Source organism: Lissotriton helveticus, chromosome 10 (genome assembly GCF_964261635.1).
Source record: "Lissotriton helveticus chromosome 10, aLisHel1.1, whole genome shotgun sequence".
Classification (NCBI taxonomy): Eukaryota; Metazoa; Chordata; class Amphibia; order Caudata; family Salamandridae; genus Lissotriton; species Lissotriton helveticus.
The window spans coordinates 347517444-347538562 of NC_136071.1; the positions used below are offsets into that span (position 1 = coordinate 347517444).

General features: G+C 44.1%; 1 protein-coding gene across 6 annotated transcripts in view; it reads left to right on the forward strand.

Moving 5' to 3' along the window:
* The window catches only part of SCAP (SREBF chaperone), a 678128-nt gene that overhangs the window by 203635 nt on the left and 453374 nt on the right, over positions 1–21119 (forward strand). The window contains exon 1 of one of the 6 annotated variants that reach the window (XM_078662548.1): positions 505–718. The exons of the other annotated variants lie outside the window; for them this stretch is intronic. The gene's annotated coding sequence lies outside the window, so the exon portion shown is untranslated. Of the gene's footprint in view, positions 1–504; positions 719–21119 lie in introns of those variants that run through there. 6 annotated transcript variants of the gene reach the window in all.

Sequence of the window (21119 nt, forward strand, 5' to 3'; positions counted from 1 at the left end):
CTCTGACATTAACTCTCTCTCTCTCTCTCCTCACCCCCAACCTCTGACATTAACTCTCTCTCTCTCTCCTCACCCCCAACCTCTGACATTAACTCTGTCTGTATGTCTCTCTCTCCTCGTCCCCAACCTCCATCCTTAACTGTGCCTCTCTCCATCCCTTAACTCCCCCCAGGCCCTGCGCGGACAGTACACCGTTTCTCACCCACCTCTTGCCAGACCTTAGGTGTGTTTTGTTGCATACCAGCCCTTTCCCTTGGATTCTTCTGTGCCAGCTCATTTCCTGGGCTCCTATCCATACCAGGTCCCGCCCAACCCCGAGGATGTTTGATTTTGGACCACGTGGCGTGTTTTTCTGTCCGAAAATATTTGTGAATGTGCCATGGTGTATGCAGGGTGTGGCTACATCCCTGGCCGCAGTGTGTATTTTATATCTGTCTTTGGCACGAATTCCGGTGTATTCTTTATTTAGTTAAGTGTTCCGTTCCAGTGCCTGCGTCAGGTGCACGTCTGTGCTCCTGGCACCGTTCAGATTTCCCTTCCTGGGTGGTGAAGGGGCAGGAAGGCGTGCCTGCTCTGCTGTCTAGGAATCCGTGCCTCTGACAGGGGTAGAACGTGAACAGCAATGCGTGTGCCGGGTCCCTCCCCTGCGCACAGGTGTTCGGCTTTGCTGGTACGCACGGAAAATGGGATTCCGTGGCCCGGTTTCCGACAGTGAGAAGTGAGTACAGACTCGGGTTTATGTCCTTCCCCAAGGCGAGGCTCACGCAGTGTTAAAACGGCTCCGCGCCTGCCGTGCTAGAAATAACTAAGCAAAGCACCCGAGCTTTTGATTGTTGTGGATTGATAAGGGATGAGATGTTGCTTTGGTTTCCGCGCCTTGCAAAGTAATTCTGGCATCCGGCACTAATATCAGCAAAGCAACCGCGAAGCCAGCGGCACAGACCCATCCGGGAGCTACCTGCCTGTTTAAAGATAGATATTTTAATATTCAGGCCATATTTTATAGGGTCGTGCAAAATGTGTGTCGCGTGACTAGACCTATTACGCAAGTGAAGTTTTCTGCCTGTGAGTTTTGACTTCTCAGCTAGTGCAACACCGTCATGTTGTTGCGACACCCACAGCCATCAATGGCAGAGTTGCAAAGCGTTAAAGGTGACTCGCTGAAAAACGACGAGCCATGCGATGAGAAGGTTGTATTGATTTTAACTTGCAACGACATATGGTCAGCAAGTTTGCCGGGTAAAACTATATCGGAGAATAAACATAGGAAAAGCAGGAATCTCTTCGAGCTGCAGGCATGTATGTGTGCCGCGAATCTTGATCGTATCCAGCCATCAGTTGTAGTTTTAAGAACTTGGCAAACCCGTAGGCATGAATGTAAACTTGTCCACAATGAATAATTAATGCTATATAGTACAGTCTTTTGAGCCCGTGCATAGGAATTTCAGTTCCTGGCTAGAAAAACGTAATTTATTGCTGTTGCTTCGCTCTCGGTGGACCTGCGAATCGCCCATTAATCTGGTTATTTGAAAACTTTCTATATTGTCAACATAACCAGCAATAGTGTAATTTTTTAAGTTCAAGAAAATTTTATTTGATAATGACAAAAGAAAAGCAAGGTGTCAAAACAAAGTACATTAAAAACATAAAACGTTGAAAACTATGATAAATAAAACAAGCATACGATTGCAAATGGTATCAAAAGGAAAGTCTGGGCAATAGAATAAAAAAGGAAAAAACAGTTGAAATAGTAATCATAAGAAAAAACAAAACAAAAAAAAAACATGAATATACCTGAAAAGGAATGTAAAGACGGTATAATGAAGAAAAATGGAATGTAATGAGCATTTAAGGCGGTTTGAGGACTTCTTGTTGCGAAGGCAATGGACGAAACAAACGATTAGCACAAGTGTCCAAGTAAAGCGTGACAGGGAGCCATAAGTCCATACGTTTTGCAGCCATGCGGGCCGGAAAGACAAAGCAGTGTCAAGTCTGTGGTGGTGGCAGACATTAAACCACCACGCCTTGAAGGAGATCTTAGAGAAGTCCTTCCAATTTACCGTTATCTGCTGAAATGCAGCAGCCAGTAGCAAATCAATAATCTGAGGCTTTAGTTCAACATTATCCCAGCAGGGGGAAAGGCTGCCTAAGAAAATGTTTATGTGAGAAAAAGGGATACATGCGTGAAAAATCAGGTTAATTTGAGCCCAGACCTGTAACCAAAAACCATGAACAGAGGTGCATAGGAATAACATGTGAAACAAAGTGGCCTGTGGGGATGAGCAAGACCAGCAGGTATGAGAAGTATTTGGAAAGCGTTTATGGAGGTCAAAGGGTGTATAAAGGAGTCTATTATAAATGAAGAACAAAGACTGTGTCAGAGTTGCCGCTCTCGAGGATTTACGGATCTTGATCCAAATTTTGTCCCATAGTGAAATTGGCCAGGACGTGGAAAGGTCATGTTCCCAACAGTCCTCCACTTTGGATTTAGGTCTAATAGAGTCAATAGTATGGAGGTGTCTGTAAATGGCGGAGGCCTTTGGGGTGTTGCGTAAAAAGGAGTGCAGCAGAGAGATGGGAGTGGTAGAAGCAGGAGAGGGACATAACTGAGAGAGCCGATTATAAGTTGTCAGGGCAGCCTCCTTAAGTAAGTGGTAATTACGAGTAAAGGAGGCAGGTAAGTCATAGAGGGAACGAAGAGTGGTGAAGGGTAAGAAAGAGGATTGAGAAAAGAGTTGGGAGACCCATAGCAGCCCCTTGCTATGCCATGTTTTCCAAAAAACGGGTTTGTTACGAATAAGTAGGACAGTGTTATGCCAAATGGTAGAGGAAAGGAAATCAGCAATGGTCATGGGAGGGGGATGAGAAGAGGAAAGGAGCAGTTTGGTGGTAAATTTGTGAATAGGAGTGGAAATGGAAGAGGGTTTACGGGAGAAAGAAAGATATTCAACAAAGGAAAAAGGAGAGAGAAGAAGGCGCTCAAATTTAGTCCATAAAGGACAAAGAGAACTGGGATCTTGCAACCAATAGGAGGCTTGTCGCAATTGAAATGGTTTATGGTAAGCAGGGAAATCTGGAAAGTTAACTCCACCCTCCGTCTTAGGACGAATCAGTCGAGCTAGAGACATTCGAGGCCTTTTCTTATTCCAAAGAAAGGACATTAGAATGGAATTAATTTTTTTTTTTTATTTGGAAGGAATGGAGACCGGAATGTTAGAAATAGTGTAAAGGACTATGGGAGACAACATCATTTTAATAGTATCAAGGCGGCCCCACCAGGACAGGTAAAGAGGATGCCACTCGGACTTTAAATCCACAAATTTTTGAGTACATTTGGACAGACAGAAGGAAATAGTGTCTGGGATGGTAGGAGTAATATGCAATCCAAGGTATTTAATGTGGGAAGATTTCCATGTAAAGTTAGATGCAGCGAAATCAGGCTTAAATGTGAATTTCGTCAGAGGTAGGATCTCGCATTTATCATTGTTAAGTTTATAACCAGATATTTGGGAATATTCATTTACTTCAGCAAGGAAGGCGGGAATCGAGTCAGTGGGGTTAGAGATAAAAAAAAGGATGTCGTCCGCGTATGCGGCTAGCTTAATGTGGGAGTCTAATATCTGAAAGCCTTGAATGGTAGGGTTTTGACGGAGTTTAGACATAAAAGGTTCCAAGGCCAAATTAAAAAGAAAAGGGGATAGGGGGCACCCTTGACGAACACCTCTTTTTAAATCAAAAAAGGAGGATATTTGACCATTAGCACAGACAGCTGCACGTGGGTTAGAGTAAAGTAAGGAAATGAGAGAAATAAAATTAGGGCCAAAACCAAACCAATGAAGGGTATGAAAAAGATAGGTCCATTCAACTCTATCAAACGCTTTTTCAGCATCAAGGGCAATGGCCGCAAGGGAATGGGGCAAATGACGGGACTTAGATAAGACATTAAATAGCAATCTAGTGTTGTCAGTTATGAAACGGCCCTTGACAAAGCCCGATTGTTCCTCACCCAGAAGATCCGGGAGAAGAAGATCAAGACGAGCCGCAAGAGACTTCGCAAATATTTTATAATCAATGTTAACCAAGGAAATTGGTCTATAATTTTTACAATGTTGAGGATCCTTCCCCTCCTTGGGTATGAGACAAATGTGTGCATCAGAAAAAGAACCTGAGGAAGAGCCCAAGGAGAGGAAAGCATCAATGAGGGAGTGTAGTCTCGGGATGAGAAGTTTTGAAAAGTGAAGGAAAAATTCAACAGTAAAGCCATCCGGCCCAGGAGCTTTATCTTTCTGGAGATTCTGAAGTGCTGTAAGTAACTCTTGTTGGGAGATGCTAAGCTCTAAATGAGAAAGGTCAAGCGGGAAGTGAGCTGGCTTTTGGATGTTAGAGAAAAAGTGGTCTAAGGATTGGGAGGAGGGTTGGGTTTCGGAAGAGTATAAAGCTCTATAAAAGGCACAAAATTCAGCAAGAATGTCCGTATCCGTGTGCTTAAGAACAGAGTGTGTGTCATAAATTGATTCAATATTTAACTTGTTGTGCTTTACCTTTAGATAATTAGCTAAAACCTTCCCAGCCTTATTTTTGCCCCCATAAAACTTGGCACTCGATTTCAATAGATATAAGGATGCATCATCCGTGGACTTTTTGTTAAATTTCATTTTAGCATTGATCAGGGCTGTTAAACTGTCCTGCGATCGGGAAGTAAAATAAGAATGCTCCAATTTCTTAATATCAAGAAGGATGGCAGCTGTAAGGCTACGAGCATTTCTCCGTTTTTTCGCCACAAAGCCAATTATAAAGTCCCTTGCTGCAGCCTTGAAGGCATCCCAAATGGTATGCTTGGGAATAAAGGGAGTGTCATTAAATAGAAAAAATTCATCTGAAAAAGCAGTGAAAGATGCAGTGAATTTGGGGTCTAAGAGAAGAGAATTATTAAAACGCCATCGCTTGGGCCCAACTGATTTAGGTAGGATGTCAAGTTGAACCAAAGTGAGGGCATGGTCTGAAAGTAAGATCGGACCAATCTCTGCATGGGTAAGTGTTTGGACAATGTTGTGAGTAACAAAAATGTAATCAATCCGGGATTGGGAATGATGACAGGGAGAATAAAAAGTGAATTCCTGCAGCTCTGGATTACATAAGCGCCAAGCATCAGTGAGCTTATGCTGGGAGATAGCTTGAGAAAAGGATTTATGGGACTTATTAGGAATAAAGTGAGCCTTGGAATTCCTGTCCAAAAAGGGGTCAAGGGGTTGATTGCAATCTCCCGCTAAAATAAAGTTGTCATCAATAAATCTGGTAATATGATGGGAAAATGTATGCCAAAAAGTAGGGTCACCTGCGGTGGGGGCATAGACATTTAAAAGGGAAATTGGAACATTCTTAATAGAGAGTTTAGCATAAGTCCAGCGACCATCATCGTCTGATTCCTGAGCGAGCAAAGAGTGAGAAAGAGTTTTGTGACATAAAATAGCTACTCCATTAGGCCTGCCATCCCCTGGAGAATAGTAAACCTCACCTACCCAACTTCTTTTCAATTTAACAGATTCGTCAGCAGATAAATGAGTTTCTTGCAAAAAAGCAACATCAACATTTAAACGTGCAAGGTGCGACAAAATTCTCTGTCGTTTGATGGGAGAATTAATGCCCTTAACATTCCATGTAACTATTTTCAACGACATAACATGTAAGTGAAAGAAACAATTTCAATAAGAGAGGAAGGGACAGAATAAGTACCCAGAAGGAAAAAGTGAGCAAAAAGGATAGGAGAGTCAAGAAGAAGTAAGGTAATGAGAGATTGAAAAAGTAAGTAAAGAGGAGGAACATGGAGTAAAAAAGTGGTGACAAAAAACAGGTGAATAAGGAAACAAAGTAGAGGACTGTAAGTGAGAGAGAAAAAGGTTTGACAAAAGTTGAAACATAAAAGTTGTCGAAAGCAAGAAGAGGAAGACACCTGTGAACAAAGGAGAACTAGGAAAAATAATAGGATGAAGGAGAAAAAGGAGGTAGCAAACAACAAGGGCAAGGAGGAGGACATTCTTACAAAGGGAGGAACTGGGGAAGAACGGTCACTAGGGAGAGGAGACGAGAAGAGAAAGCTGAGGGGGGAGCACCAACTGGAGGAGGCAAGACATCCAATGCAAGCGGACCATCAGACCGAGGGGGAAATACACTGTGAATGGTAATACCTGTGGGAGAGAGGAAAGAACAAAAAAACTTGAGGAGAGTGAAACATCAAGGAATTAAGTAAGAAAAACGAAATGGCAGACAGCAGTAGACAACATGACTACAGTGTAGAAACATAAGGGAACAAATGAGAAGCACAAGGAATCATATAGAAGAAAAGGAGTGGAACAATGTGATAAATGCGAACATAGAAACAGTCAACATTAATTATGCAGACTAATTAAGAAAACAAAACAGCAACTCATGAAAGTCATGGAGGAAAGGCTGATGAGGAACTAGATAAGTCCATATCAGACGGTTGAGCAGAATTCAGGAAGCTTCGAAGGCGAACAGGATCCTCATAGGTCGTCGTTTTGTTGTTGTGAGTAACTCTGAACAAGCAAGGATGGAAAAGGCCATATCTAGCGCCAATGGAACGGAGTTCTGGTCGCATATCCAAGAAGGCTTTACGGCGGTTGGCTGTGGCTCTGGCGTAATCCTGCGCAAAGAAGAGAGTGGATCCAGACCATGTGAGGCGAGGGGAGGCACGGGCCGCTGAGAGGACTGTAAGAAGATCAGTGTATTCTAAGAAATACATGATGACACCTCTTGGCTTTGGAGAAGCAGAGGGAGTTGAGGGAATGCGACCCAGCCTATGTGCTCGTTGGATGTTAAGAGCGGTACCATCGGGCAAGTGAAGGAGCTTAGGTAGGAAGGATTTGAAGAAAGCAATGGGATCATTTCCCTCACAGTTCTCCGCAAGGCCGTAGAGTCGGAGGTTGTTGCGTCTATTGCGGTTTTCAAGCTCCTCAACCTGCTTCTGGAGAGAGGAAATCTGCGACTGCATGTGTGTCACCTTGGAGGATGACTCTTGAAGAGAGGATATGAAGCGTTCCACTGTAGTTACTCTCGCATCCATCTGTGACCAGTTGTCAGTCAGAACTTGCAGCTTGGAATTAGTTTCCTCCATAAAAGGTCGAAGAGCACGCATCTCCTCCAACAGCAACTCCATAGATACAGCTGAGGTAGAGCCCGTCGGTGATGGAGGATCCTTTTTGGGATGCTTTGACGTGGCTTTCCCTGAAGGTAGAGTTGGACGTTCCACGTTGGACTGCGACATTTGGACAGCAAGTGCCTGAGAAGCTTCCAGACGTGCCAATGCAGAAAAGACTCTTGAGTTTTTGATGAAAACACGTCGTGGAGGTTTGGAAATACGATTGTTTGCACCTCTCTCCATACAATGAGAGTCGCCTCCAGAGAGAAAACAAGGGAAAAATTAGCACCAGGAGTATTCTATACGTGCCTGCAAGGTTTAGTGTGTGTGTGGAGGAACGCCTCAGTTAGCAGAAGCACACAAGAGCAAAAGAATCTAAAGAGGGATCTCTTATCCACTTGGGAACGCCAGAAGATCACCCAGAGGCGCAAAACAGTATCCACATACTTATATCAGGAAGTCCTCACACTGAAGAGCGAAGCGGAGAATATCCATGACAATGAGAACAGGGTAATGAATGATAGAAAAGAACAAAGTCTCTGAAGAAAAGCACAGCGTCGTAGTAGAGAAAGGCAGCCTGGAACGAAGACGCAAATAAGAAAATGCGTAGGTGGCGTAAAGAGCTGTCAAAATGATGGAATTCCAAATGTGGGAGAGTGCAGTAAAATTATATTGCGCCTGGTAGAGAGCAAACACAGATAGTGAGAACAAGTAATCTGTGTGGAAGAAGTATTCCAAAAGGTCAAAATGGCCGCCAAAAGCGCAAAAAACGCGAGTGAAACTCGCACAGATCAGCACAGGCAAGGTAAAGGCAATAATGGCTTGAGAATGTTGAAATTAGCTCACCATGAGCGATTTCCGTGGTCTGGAGCGCTGCAGGGGACAAGCATTGTTCCTAGCGAGGTGCGAAACGAGAAACAAAATGGCGGTCGCGGCCGTCAGAGAGCCGCGGCCGCTCAAACTTGCCAGAAAGACCGGGAAAATGTCCAAAAGCTGCTGCAGACTAGGAGCGCGTCATACTCCTAATGTTCCGGTAGGGGAAACCGCTACTTGCAGGTGATGGCAGAGTGCAGAAGAGCGCGATTCCCCCGGTCAACCCGGAGCGCCTACATCGGAGCCGCCGTCTCCGTTGGGCGCCAAGCCACGCCCCGCAATAGTGTAATTTAAAACTTCGAAAACCGAAAGAACAATCTGACATGTACAATTTAACACAAGCAATGTAAGAATGCAGCATTCTCACTCTTCACTCACCTCTCTACAGGGATGTTACTCCAAAAGGAACAGAGAACATCAGATGACATTTTTATCACAAGAATACATTTGTTTTCCCTCTTCATCAAAGGTGATCTCAAATTTAAATCCAGAAGTCAAGTCTTTAATTCATGCTTAGTTACTTAAAACATTGAGTTTTTGTGACTACAACCATAAAAATAACTATATAGTGACAGTGCTTAGTGCTTAAGTTAAAAAGTAATAAAACACATTCCTCAATAGTTTTCATAGATTAGAATTATTCCACGGTCATATGCATTCCCACAAAAAGTAACTATCAAGTGACGATGCAGTAGTTCATAAAATAAAATGATTAAGACTCATTCCTCGATCATTTTTGTAAGTTTGCCTTCCCATAGCTGGAAATAATGAAGCCACCAACCATCTGTACACATTCCTCAATTGTCATATATTTCATCTAGGCATCTTTCCTTTCAGTTATTAAAGTTTACATATCCATCAATCATCTATGCACAATAATTATACCATGAGTTTCTTTTCGGCCTGCATCAGGAATATCACCAACTTTATGTTTAGAATGGGATCATTTGGATTGAAAGCACCTATGACAGCTTGTCGACATGATCAAATTTGCCTTTGATTAAACCAATGTCGTAAAAGGTTCTGTCTTCCCCTTAAGGCCTGATTAGATGCAAATTAAATGGAGTAATGAGATGTTCGCTTCTTTGAATGAGCTAAAAAAAACTTGTTTTCTCTTCCCTTAGACCATTTTGAGTGGTGGGAGATTGGCAGGTAACTGTGATATTCTTCTTATTTAATATTCTCTATGGTTGCCTATTTGGTATTATCTTTCTCTGTACTGTATTCTCTATGGTAATGTGTCTTACTGATTCTAGAATTTTACTATGTCACACTAGGGTGTAGGGACATTTGTCAGTTGATATGAACATGGCTGGATGAGGTCCTTTATTGCTAATAAATCCTACTTCAATTTCATCAAATCTGATTAAGAACCTTCTTGAATTTCACACTGGCGTAGTCGGGAGTTGTGCAGAGGACCTCAACACCTTATGGATTGGTTTCTTTTGCGGTGAGAGAAATTACCAAATTCATATTTATTAACATTTTACTATATTTGCTTCATTTTTTGTGAGTTTAAGCAAATTCGGCACATGCTCGTCATTATATGCGTGTATCTACAAAGCTAATGCTTATGTTTGAAGTTTGCATATTTATGATTGGAAGCTCGTCGGTGTGCTTGCTTTGTAAAACCTCACTCGAGCTCGTTGATGTGCTTGCTTAGTTAAACCTCACGCTTAAGAGGAAAAGAAACAATTGACTTTGTACGTCTAAGTTTAATCTAATTTGAACTTTCTGGGTGCTTAGATCAATTTTTTTTTATATCGTCGATGGATGTGCAATTTTTGAATATATTTTACGGTTGGTCAGCGCTTTTCGGAATTTAAAAAAATGCAACATTCTGCTCACCGAGTTTGTAATTGTTGTGGAGATTCTTCATCATCCAGGAACAAGCGGCTGCGTCTTCCCGATGCGCTTTGTGTGACATAACTCGAGTCACATGATGCATAGCGTCACGTCGTCGTAACGTGTGACATCAGGGCATCACGTCGGAGCAGCCATCTTGGCTTAGAAGATCTTTACGGCTGTTTACGGATTTACAAAGAAAGCTTTGTTCGTGTTTTCTGTTAACAGCGACTCGCACGCTTAAAATCTTTCAGGTAACTTTAACTCAGCGGGTTGAAGCCTTATTTATCTGCAGCGATTCGCACGCTATTTTAAAGTTGGATTGCGAGTCGAGTTTCCAAACATTTACAAAGTTGGGAATTTCAGCGATTCGCACGCCAGTCGAGTTTCCAAATATTTGCAAAGTTGGGAATTTCAGCGATTCGCACGCTATTTTAACTGCAATTTTGCGGGTCGATTTTGTGCATTTCTTCCCAGCAACCCGCATGCTATACTCTTGGAAATCTGGTACCTGTTACCTTATAACTTTACAAATTAAAGAATTGATGTAATGTGCACACATTTTGTTTTTACATTAATTTGGGTATAACAAAAGAAATGTATTAAGTTTGAACATTATCATCAAAGGCGTGCATAACTTCTTCACATATTAGATCTGACCAGCCAGCTAAAAAGTGTATTTTGATTATTTTAGTCAGTATAGTCTAGTATTTTTTACAAGTTAATAGTATTTTATTTTCATCTTCATTCTTAACTGTGTACCTATTGGCATAATATTTTTGTAGGTGGCATGGTTGGATATATCCACAGAATATTAGAAGTATTAGTAATATTTTAGTAATAGATGTATTTTATTGCTCATTGAGATTCTCATCTCAGGTTCAAACTTTTGTAACTTAAGGTTATAGTCTGTGGATTACACGTGTATCAGTAATGCAGAATGTTACTGCATCGCCGTTTTTTTAGAAAGTCCAGGAGAACCACCTATTAAGTGGAAAAAATGGAAAAGTGTATTTGAACGCTATGCTAAAGTATGTGGTACATCTTTGAGCGCAGGAAGAAAAAACTGCTTAATTACTACATTGTCTTGGCTCTGAAGGGCAGGATGTATTTGGTAACCTTCCAGATTTATCAACTTCTGAATCGAATGGTCTTAATGAATATGAAATTAGTATACGCAAATTAGATTTACATTATCTTCCAAAAATAAGTACTATTTTGGAAAGATACAACTTTGGTAAAAGAGTACAAAAAGAAGATGAAACCATAGAAACGTATTTAACTGGTTTAAGAAAACTACCGTCCTCGTGCAAATTTGATGGGTTAAATGATGAACATATTTGTGATCAATTTATGTTGGGGTGCAATATGTAAATTGAAAAATTTAAATTGATACTTGTATAGCGCACTACTCACCCGCAAGGGTCTCAAGGCGCTTGTACGAATACCGCTGTGGAACCCATCCTGGCTTTCCCTGTGAGGTGTCCACTCCTGGGCACCCCCAAGGTGGAGGCCAGGCATCCTTAGCGTTGTGGGGGCCGTTGTGGAGATTAAGCAAGCTATTGCCCAGAGTTGCAGAGTGGGACTCCATGATTGGAATAGGCACCGAGGCGAGAATTATCAGGTCCGTGGAATTTTTGAGCCCAAGACCGGCCGAGGCGGGGAATTGAACCCTGGTCCCGGGCTAGACCTCTGCATCAGGGTCTGCCGCTCTAACCATTGAGCCACACTTCTCCACATATGGATAAGGTTAGGGAGGAACTTTGGTTACTCGATGACCCAAGTCTTGATGAGGTAATATCTGTTGCAAAAAGGATTGAGCATTCTTTAAAATGTGTTGCCATTATTAAAAAAAATTATGGTAATGAGAACAGTGTGCAAAAAGTGAATGTAAAAGGGCAAAACAACATGATGGAAAAGGTCAAGACGTTAGGAGTAAAGTGTATGTTAAAGATGGTGAAAAGAAAGATAAGCGTAATAATGATTACGTGGTTTTAAAATGTTTCAGATGTGACAGAATTGGGCATTTAGCCAATGACAAAAAATGCCCTGCTCTTGGCAACACCTGTAGTAAGTGTAAAAAGAAGGGACATTTCTCATCTGTTTGCAAAACCAAATTGTACCCTAGGGTTAAAATAATTGAAGTTTTTAATGATGAAGATAGCAATTCTGGCCATGAAGAGTATGAATGTGGACAAATTGTATCTGTGATGAGCAATGGAGTTTCAAAAAAGTCTTGTCCAGTGGATGAGATCACAGTTGTTGGTTAAAATACGCGAGTTTTATTTGATTCTGGTGCGAAAATAACCAAAATCTCAAATGATTTTTATGTTAACAAATTGAAAGATAAACTTCATGGTTACTTTCTTGGGCTGATTGAATATAAAGATAGCATGATTTCAGGAAAGGTTTATATTTCTAAAAAAGGTGACGGCATAATAAGCTGGATTCATCAAGGTGAGATGGGTATATATTTAGATCCAAATTCAGATCCCCAGATTTTGTTAAGAGATTTTAGTCAAGGAGTGGAAAAAGTTATGAATGTTGAGTTAGCCAACTCTCTTAAAAGTGAATTTCCTAAAGTTTTTAGAGATTATCTTGGGTGTCTTCAAGGTTACCAACACAAGATTAAGCTTAAAGATAATTACATTCCTATAACTTGCAAGGTGAGAGGGGTACCAATTGCGGTGAAGGAAGACATGAAAAAAGAAATTATAAAGTTGAAAGAAAATTAGATCATTGAGGAGGTAGAAGGCACAGAATGGCTTGCTCCGGTGGTTGCTGCACGCAAACCCAATGGCGATCTTCGTCTATGCATAGACTTGCGCCAATTAAATAAATGCGTGGTTGTGGATAGGTATCCCTTACCCAACATTAATGAATTACTGACACTTCTGGGTGGTGCAAGAGTATTTAGCACCATAGATCTAACTTCGGCTTACCATCAGGTTGAATTAGAAGAATCATGTAGGGATTTCACGGTGTTTATTACTCCATTTGGTACTTACAGATTTAAAAGAATGCCTTTTGGTTTAATTTCTGCATCATCAGTTTTTCAGCGTGTTATGGGAAGTGTTTTGAAGGGTTTGGAAGGTATGTGTATTTATCAAGACGTTGTGCTTATTTATGGTGATGGCAACAATCAACACAGTACTCACCTCAGATCCATCTTAGAAAGATTGAGTGATAGTAATTTGACTATTAAAATGGAAAAGTGCACGTTTGGAATGGATTCTCTCAATTATTTGAGTCATAATATAACTGGCAATGGTATTAGACCAAAGGAAGATTCGATAAGGGCCATTGAAAATATGTCTTCTCCTACATGTAAAGAGGAACTGATTAGTTTTTTAGGCATGATTGAATATTATGCCAAAATTGTAAAAGGTTTTGCAGATAGGACTTCTAATTTGAGATCATTATTGAAGAAAGGGAAAAGTTTTGTGTGGTCAAAGGAGTGTCAAGATGAATTTTCAGTGGTTAAGTGAAAACTTAGCTGTGCACCATGTTTAAAGAGCTTTTATCCTAAGTGCAAATCTATATTAATCACAGATGCTAGTGAGAAAGGTTGGTCAAGATGGTGAAAGAACTGTAATGTTTTTGTCAAGAAGTTTGAAAGACACATAAAGTCGTTATTCAGTGGTGGAGTGTGAGTCCTTAGCAGTTTATTGGGCTGTAAAAAAAAACGTAGAACGTTTTTATGGGGTTTTGATTTTCAAATCAGAACAGATCATAAACCTTTAGTTGAGATTTTTTAATAGAAAAGTTTGGAACTAATTTCTAGTCGGATCACTAAATGGATTATTGGTCTGCAGGAATTTTCTTTTAAAGTCAAATGCATTCCTGAGTGAACATTAGGATTGCTGATACTTTATCCCGTTTGGTATCTTCGGAGTGTGAAGTTATGAATTAAAGTGAAGAAGAGTATGAATGGGTGTGTGCTGTTGATTTTGATCACATATCTAAACAGAAATGGCTTGAGGAAATTGAGTCTGACTGTAAAATTAAAGAAGTTATGGAGTTGATATAAAAAAAATGGGACAATTTTAAGAAAGGTACTGAAAAAACCAAACCGTTTTGGAGTGTGAGAGATGAGTTGAGTGTTGATGAAAACATTTTATTTAGGGTTACGAAACTTGTGCCTCCTCTTAAGATCAGAAATAATGTTATTAACTTGGCACATCTGAGTCACCCTGGCATTAGTAGAACTAAAGAAAGGATACGTTCTTCATATTGGTGGCCAGGGATGGATAAAATGGTTGAGAGAGTTATAAGAGAGTGTGATGCCTGTAATATGTCTGATAAAGCAAGAATAACGAGAGTGCAACCTATGATTATAAGACATCGACCAATACGTCCGTGGGAGAATGTTGCACTTGATATTGTAGGTCCTTTACATTTTAAAGACTCTCAAATATTTATTTTGGTAGTCATAGATATGTTCTCTCGTTGACCTGAGGTTTTCTTTCTGTCCTTAATAGATCCTAAAAGCATTATTAAGTGCCTTAGGTCATTATTTGCAAGAGAAGGCATTCCAAAAATGATTCTTTCTGACAATGGCGTACAATTGATTTCAAAAGAAAAGGAGGATTTCTTTTATTCATGTGGTATTGTTCATAAGAAAAGCTCTCTTTATCATCCCGAGGGAAACTGAATGGTAGAGAGATTCAACAGAGTAATAAAAGAGTCTATAAGGTTAGCTAAATCTCACTCTTTGGATTGGAAGAGTGAAGTGATAAACATAGGTTAACTACACACTCTACTTCAGGCAAAACACATTTTTGTTGTTCAGGGGTAGAATACTGAATTCTTTACTTGAACCTTTTTGGGTACATGAATATGCTCTTGCCAAAGGAAAAGAAGGGAAAAATGTTGAGGAGGAAGTTGCTGAAAAGGAAAATCTAAAAGCAATACAGAGGAAGGAATATTTTGATAAAAGAAATGCTGTTAAATCTACTTTGGTAAGAGTAGGTGATCTGGTTTCTTTTTTTTTTTTTAAACTTTATTCGAAAAAATATTTCATAAAAGTACAAGTATTCAACATACGAAATACATAAAACAATGTTACAAATTTTACAGATCCATAAGCGTTAAAAGGGCATGGTGAACGGTTCTTACTTAAAGAAATAATCAAACATCGGGTAACAGTTTCGACCTGATGAACCAAGCATTCGCCACATATTTGGCTACCCCACAAACAATATACATTGAAGAAGCATTGGTTAGAATGACACGCATAGCTGATCTGTGGTCCCTAACCCCAAGCTCCCTACAAACAGGTTTCAGCCATTTTGCTCTTGGCTGTTTGTATGCAGCACATGCAAACAAAAAATGGCCCAGCGATTCTTTCGGGCAAGAGCAACCTGGGCATTTTAGGTCAATTCCTCTCCATCCCTTCCACCCTTCCTTAAATGAATTAAGGGGTAAAATGCCATATCTTAGTTTCAGAAACAAAGTTCTGTCACAGGGGGCCTGGATAAAGTCCAAAAATGGCTCTAACTTTTTGAGGGGCTTGTGGTCAAGGAAAGTATTAGTCAAGGGGCCCCAATTTGGATTCCTAGATTCCTTTGCCACAACCCAATCCCAATAACGTTTTTTAACTGTTAGTTTAGGCGGGGGAGTTTGGGAAATCCAACAATCCCCTAAACCTATAGATATCACCAACTTCTTTAGATTGTAGAGCCATTTTATTTTGTTAGCTACATTCAAACTAATTAGCTCGTCCAGTACTAATGCATAATTAAAAAGTTCAGGGGTCCTTCTAAGCCGAACCCAATATAACAAGGGGCGAATTTGGACTAAATCAGAGATCGTTCTTTTACCCAAATCTAAAAATAGTGGTTTCAAAGGGGTCGATAAAGGCAGCGAGACTATGTCTCTTATAAACTTATTTTTAGCCACTGGCAATAGTTAAGTGTTCTCCGCACCCCAAAGTTCAGAACCGTATACTGCCGCTGCTAGCGCTTTCCCCTCATAAACTGCCAAAGAAGGAGCTATGGGTCTGCTAGTTGAGAGCCGCTGATTCTTTATCACTCCGGATACCCTTTTATGGTTTAGAACCATTTTAGCGATATGGGAAGTCCAACTCAAGTTGTTACTAAGTCTTACTCCAAGATAATCAAATTCTTCCACCACCTCAAGGGGAATGCCGTTCAACAAGAGGTTAACCTTCCTATGTTTTTTATTGGCGGACAACACCATCAACTTTGTTTTAGTGGTATTTACCGACAACCCCCGATCTTTACAAAAAATACAAAAGCGATCTAGCAGTTTTTGCAGACCCATGGGGGATTTGGACATCAGAAGGGTGTCATCGGCAAAGAGGAGCGTGGGTGTTTTCTCTCCTGCAAGGACAGGGGCATCGGCGGGGTCCTCCCTCAAATGGTCCACCACCCCATTTATAAAGATCTGGTTTCCATCAGACATCCTGGTATTATCAGTGGTGGAAAATCTAAATACATGGATCCCATAGTTGTAATTAAGGTTTTCTCGAATGCAATAAAAACTCAAGATCATCGTGTGTGGAATCTGAATAGAGTTGTGTTAGTCAAGAGGAAAGAAGACTTGAAAGAACTTCGAAATCATGACATCAGGAATAAAAAAGATTTTAAAAACTAATGATTTGGATGGAGTCTTAAATGAACCAAGGAAATCGTCTAGACCAAAGAGACGTCCAAATCATTTGAAAGAATATGTTTGAAATATGTAACTATATTATTCTTTTTGGTTTTTTTTGGTTTCATTATAAGGAAGGCAGATGTGTGATATTCTTCTTATTTAATATTCTCTATTGTTGCCTACTTGGTATTATCTTTCTCTGTACTGTATTCTCTATGGTAATGTGTCTTACTGATTCTAGAGTTTTACTATGTCACACTAGGGTGCAGGGACATTTGTCAGTTGATATGAACATGGCTGGATGAGGTCCTTTACTGCTAATAAATCCTACTTCAATTTCATCAAATCTGATTAAGAACATTCTTGAATGTCACAGTAACCTAAACAATATTGCATAGATCTAGATTTTATGTGACTCTGATACCCTGTGGAAAAATGTGTGCACTCCGTAGGACCGTATAGCCGTTCATCACCATACATGCATGGAATCGCTTAGTTAAAATTGATTGATCCTGTAGGCGGCACAGTGTTCTCATATTCCTATTATCATATTTCTTTAAAACGTTTACAGTGATTCAGGCTTTCCAAAGGTCTTGCGCTCTCAAACTTGCTAATGCTTCTTCTAAATATAGACATGCTGGAACGTTGGAATTACTCTGCATCAGTTCATTGCAAAGTAAAGAATTTAATGAGTCTAACTTTGTTGATTTCAGCTTGTAACACAAATAAAGTTGCCACCTTGCCTACCTATACCTTGGTTAAGTAATCCAAACTCTAATTGAACCTGCTCGGGGTGGCTGATCTCAGCTAACGGAACAGTTGCTTATACGTCCTTTTCACAATTTTATCAAGTACGAGGGTATCAGTGCCACTCAGGGCTTCATTTCCATAGCTTATTGTTGGTAAAAGCTTTGCCTTCACAACATTCACTATTGGATCAAACAGTGGGCCCTTCAGAGTTTTGTAGTGTGTTATGAATGCAGATCGTAGTGCTTGGGCCGTTCACGTGGGTATACTGCTTATGAGATAAAAAAGCGTCCTTTGTGATATCTATCAATCAATCAATCATGCCATTTGTATAGCGCACTACTCACCCGGGAGGGTCTCAAGGCGCTAGGGGGGAGGGGTATGCTACTGCTCGAACAGCCAGGTCTTGAGTTGTTTCCTGAAGGCGAGATGGTCCTGGGTCAGCCGAAGGTGGATGGGGAGGGAGTTCCAAGTCTTGGCAGCCAGGTAAGAGAAGGATCTTCCTCCGGCGGTGGCTCTTCGGATGCGTGGTACGGCTGCGAGGGCGAGGCTGGTGGACCGTAGCTGGCGGGTGGGCGTGTAGAAGGTCAGGCGGTCGTTGAGGTACTTGGGGCCCAGGTCGTGGAGAGACTTGTGTGCGTGGGTGAGGAGCCGGAACGTGATCCTCTTGTCGACGGGGAGCCAGTGCAGGTTCCTCAGGTGGCTGGAGATGTGGCTGCGTCGGGGGACATCCAGGATGAGTCAGACGGAGGCGTTCTGGATGCGCTGGAGTCTTTTCTGTAGCTTGGCTGTGGTTCCGGCGTAGAGGGCGTTTCCGTAGTCCAGTCAGCTGATGACGAGTGCCTGGGTGACAGTCTTCCTGGTCTCGGTCGGGATCCAGCGGAAGATCTTGCGAAGCATACGCAGGGTGTTGAAGCACGATGAGGAGACGGCGTTGACTTGTCTGGTCATCGAGAGGGAGGGGTCCAGGATAAAGCCCAGGTTGTGTGCGTGGTCGGTTGGCTTGGGTGCGGTGCCCAGGGCTGGGGGCCACCAGGAGTCCTCCCAGGCGGAGGGCGAAGATCCCAGGATGAGGACTTCCGTCTTGTCCGAGTTCAGTTTCAGGCGGCTGTCCTTCATCCACTCGGCGACGTCTTTCATCCCTTCGTGTAGGCAGGTTCTGGCGGTGTCGGGGTCTCTGGTGAGGGAGAGGATCGGCTGGGTGTCGTCGGCGTAAGAGATGATGTTGAGGTTGTGCTGGCGTGCGATGGCTGCGAGAGGTTTCATGTAGATGTTGAAGAGGGTGGGGCTGAGTGAAGATCCTTGCGGGACGCCGCAGATGACTTCGATGGCCTCGGAGCGAAACGGGGGGAGGCGGACTCTTTGTGTTCTTCCGGCGAGGAACGAGATGATCCACTCCAGTGCCTTCTCTTGGATACCGATGTTGCTGAGGCGCTGGACTAGGGTGCGGTGGCAGACCGTGTCGAACGCAGCGGAGAGGTCCAGGAGGATGAGGGCCACTGTTTCCCCCTTGTCGAGCAGGGTCCGGATGTCGTCGGTGGCTGCGATGAGGGCGGTCTCGGTGCTGTGGTTGGCTCTGAAGCCGGACTGCGAGGGGTCGAGGGATCCGTTCGTCTCGAGGAAGGCGGTCAGCTGTCTGTTGACGATCTTCTCGATGACTTTAGCAGGAAAAGGGAGGAGCGAGATGGGGCGGAAGTTTTTGAGATCGGTGGGGTCCGCTGTAGGTTTCTTCAGGAGGGCGCTGATCTCGGCGTGCTTCCGGCTCTCCGGGAAGGTGGCGGTGTTGAAGGAGGCGTTGATGATGTTCCGGAGTTGGGGTGCGATGGTGGAGTCGGCCTTGTTGAAGACGTGGTGTGGGCAGGGGTCGGTCGGTGATCCGGAGTGGATGGTGTTCATCGTGCGGGCTGTGTCTTCGGTGGTCACCGTGGTCCAGGTGCGAAGGGTGGCGGTGGGGGGCATTAGTTCGACGGTTGGGTGCGTGGGTGGGGCGCCGCAGCTGTTGTGGATGTCGGCGATCTTGCGGTGGAAGAACGAGGCGAGGGAGTCGCAGAGGTCTTGTGACGGAGTGATGTCGTTGGTGCCGTTGCTGGGGTTGGAGAACTCCTTGACGATAGTGAAGAGCTCTTTGCTGTCGTGGGCCTTGTTGTCCAGTCGTTCCTTCAGGGATTTCTTCTTGGTGGTGCGGATGAGCTGGTGGTGCTTGCGGGTAGCGTGTTTGAGGGCGGTCATGTTGTCGGTGGTCCGGTCGAGGAGCCAGGCTTTCTCGAGGGTGCGGCAGGTCTTCTTGGAGTCCTTGAGGTCGTCGGTGAACCAGGATGCCTTCTTGCTTCTGGGTCTGCTGGGAGGGTTCTTTAGTGGCGTGAGGTCGTCGGCGCAGGCGGTCAGCCACTGTGTGAAGTTGCGGGCTGCTTCGTTGGGGTCCGTTGTGTTGGCGGGTGGGCTCTGGCTGAGGGAGGTGGTGAGCTGGTCTGCGGTGATCTTGCTCCAATTCCTGTGAGGTACCTGTTGCGGGTGCTGGTGGGTCGTGGATCTTTTGAAGCTGAAGTGGACGCAGCTGTGGTCGGTCCAGTGGAGTCCGGTGAAGTGGCTGAAGGTGATGTACTTGCTGGAAGAGAAGACGGGATCAAGCGTGTGGCCGGCGTAGTGGGTGGGGGTGTTGACCAGTTGCTTGAGCCCGAGGTTGGCGAGGTTTTCCAGCAGGGCGGTGGTGTTGCGGTCCTTGTTGTTCTCCAGGTGGAAGTTGAGGTCCCCGAGGAGGATGTAGTCAGTGGAGGGGAGGGCGTGCGGGCTGATGAAGTCTGTGATGTCTTCGCTGAATTGTGTGCGTGGTCCCGGGGGTCTGTAGACGAGGGTGCCTCTGAGGGTCGTCTTAAGGTCGGTGTGAATCTGGAAGTGGAGATGTTCGGCTGCGGCGAAGGAGTCGTTGGCGTCGGTCGTGATGCGGATGGTGTTCCTGTGGACGATGGCGATGCCACCTCCGGTCTGGTTGATGCGGTCCCTCCTGATGATCTTGTACCCGTCCGGGATGGCGATGGCGGGTGCAGAGGAGGCGTTCATCCAGGTTTCCGTGAGGAAGGCGACGTCTGGTGATGTAGCGTCGAGGAGGTTCCAGAGTTCCACGGCGTGTCAGTGGACGGAGCGGGTGTTGATCAGGATGCACTTGAGGTGGTTGCTGCTGGTGTTTGTCTTGGCGGGTGCGGGGCAGGTTCGGAGGCAGGTGAACTTGCAGGTGCAGCAGGTGAAAGGTCCGTGGGTGCGTCTCGGGGTGGTTCGGCAGCAGGCGTGGGTCCGGCCGGCATTGAGTGCGTTGAGAGTGGCGGCGTCGTAGGTCAGTCAGGTCGTCTTGCCTTGGCGGGGAGGGCCAGGGGTTCTGGCGCTGGGCGCGGGCCAGGCGCGGAGGAGCACAGACGGGCTTACCTTTGGCGCACCTTCGGCGCTCAATCTGCGCTCCCGCTGCGCGCGTCCGCTGCGCGGTCGCTCTGGGGGCGTCATAAGTAAGGAGCCGGGAGGGAGGAGCAGCTGGGTGGCGGGAGCAGGGCGGCGAATGGAATCACAGGGGGGCGGGGCCGCAGGGAGGCAGCGGCGGGAAATTCCAAGAAGCAGCGGGCAGCGGGAAATTCCCAGGAGCAGCGGGACATTCCCAGGAGCAGCGGGCAGCGAGCGAAGGAATCTGCAGGCAGGAGGCAGCAAAGGCAGGCAGGAGCGGCAGCAGGGAGTGGGGCGACCAAGCCCTGTGGAGGGCTGAGCGGTCACACTCTGTGGTCCCCTACGGTCCCCTTAAGTAAGGAGCCGGGAGGGAGGAGCAGCTGGGTGGCGGGAGCGGGGCGGCGAATGGAATCACAGGGTTGCGGGGCCGCAGGGAGGCAGCGGCGGGAAATTC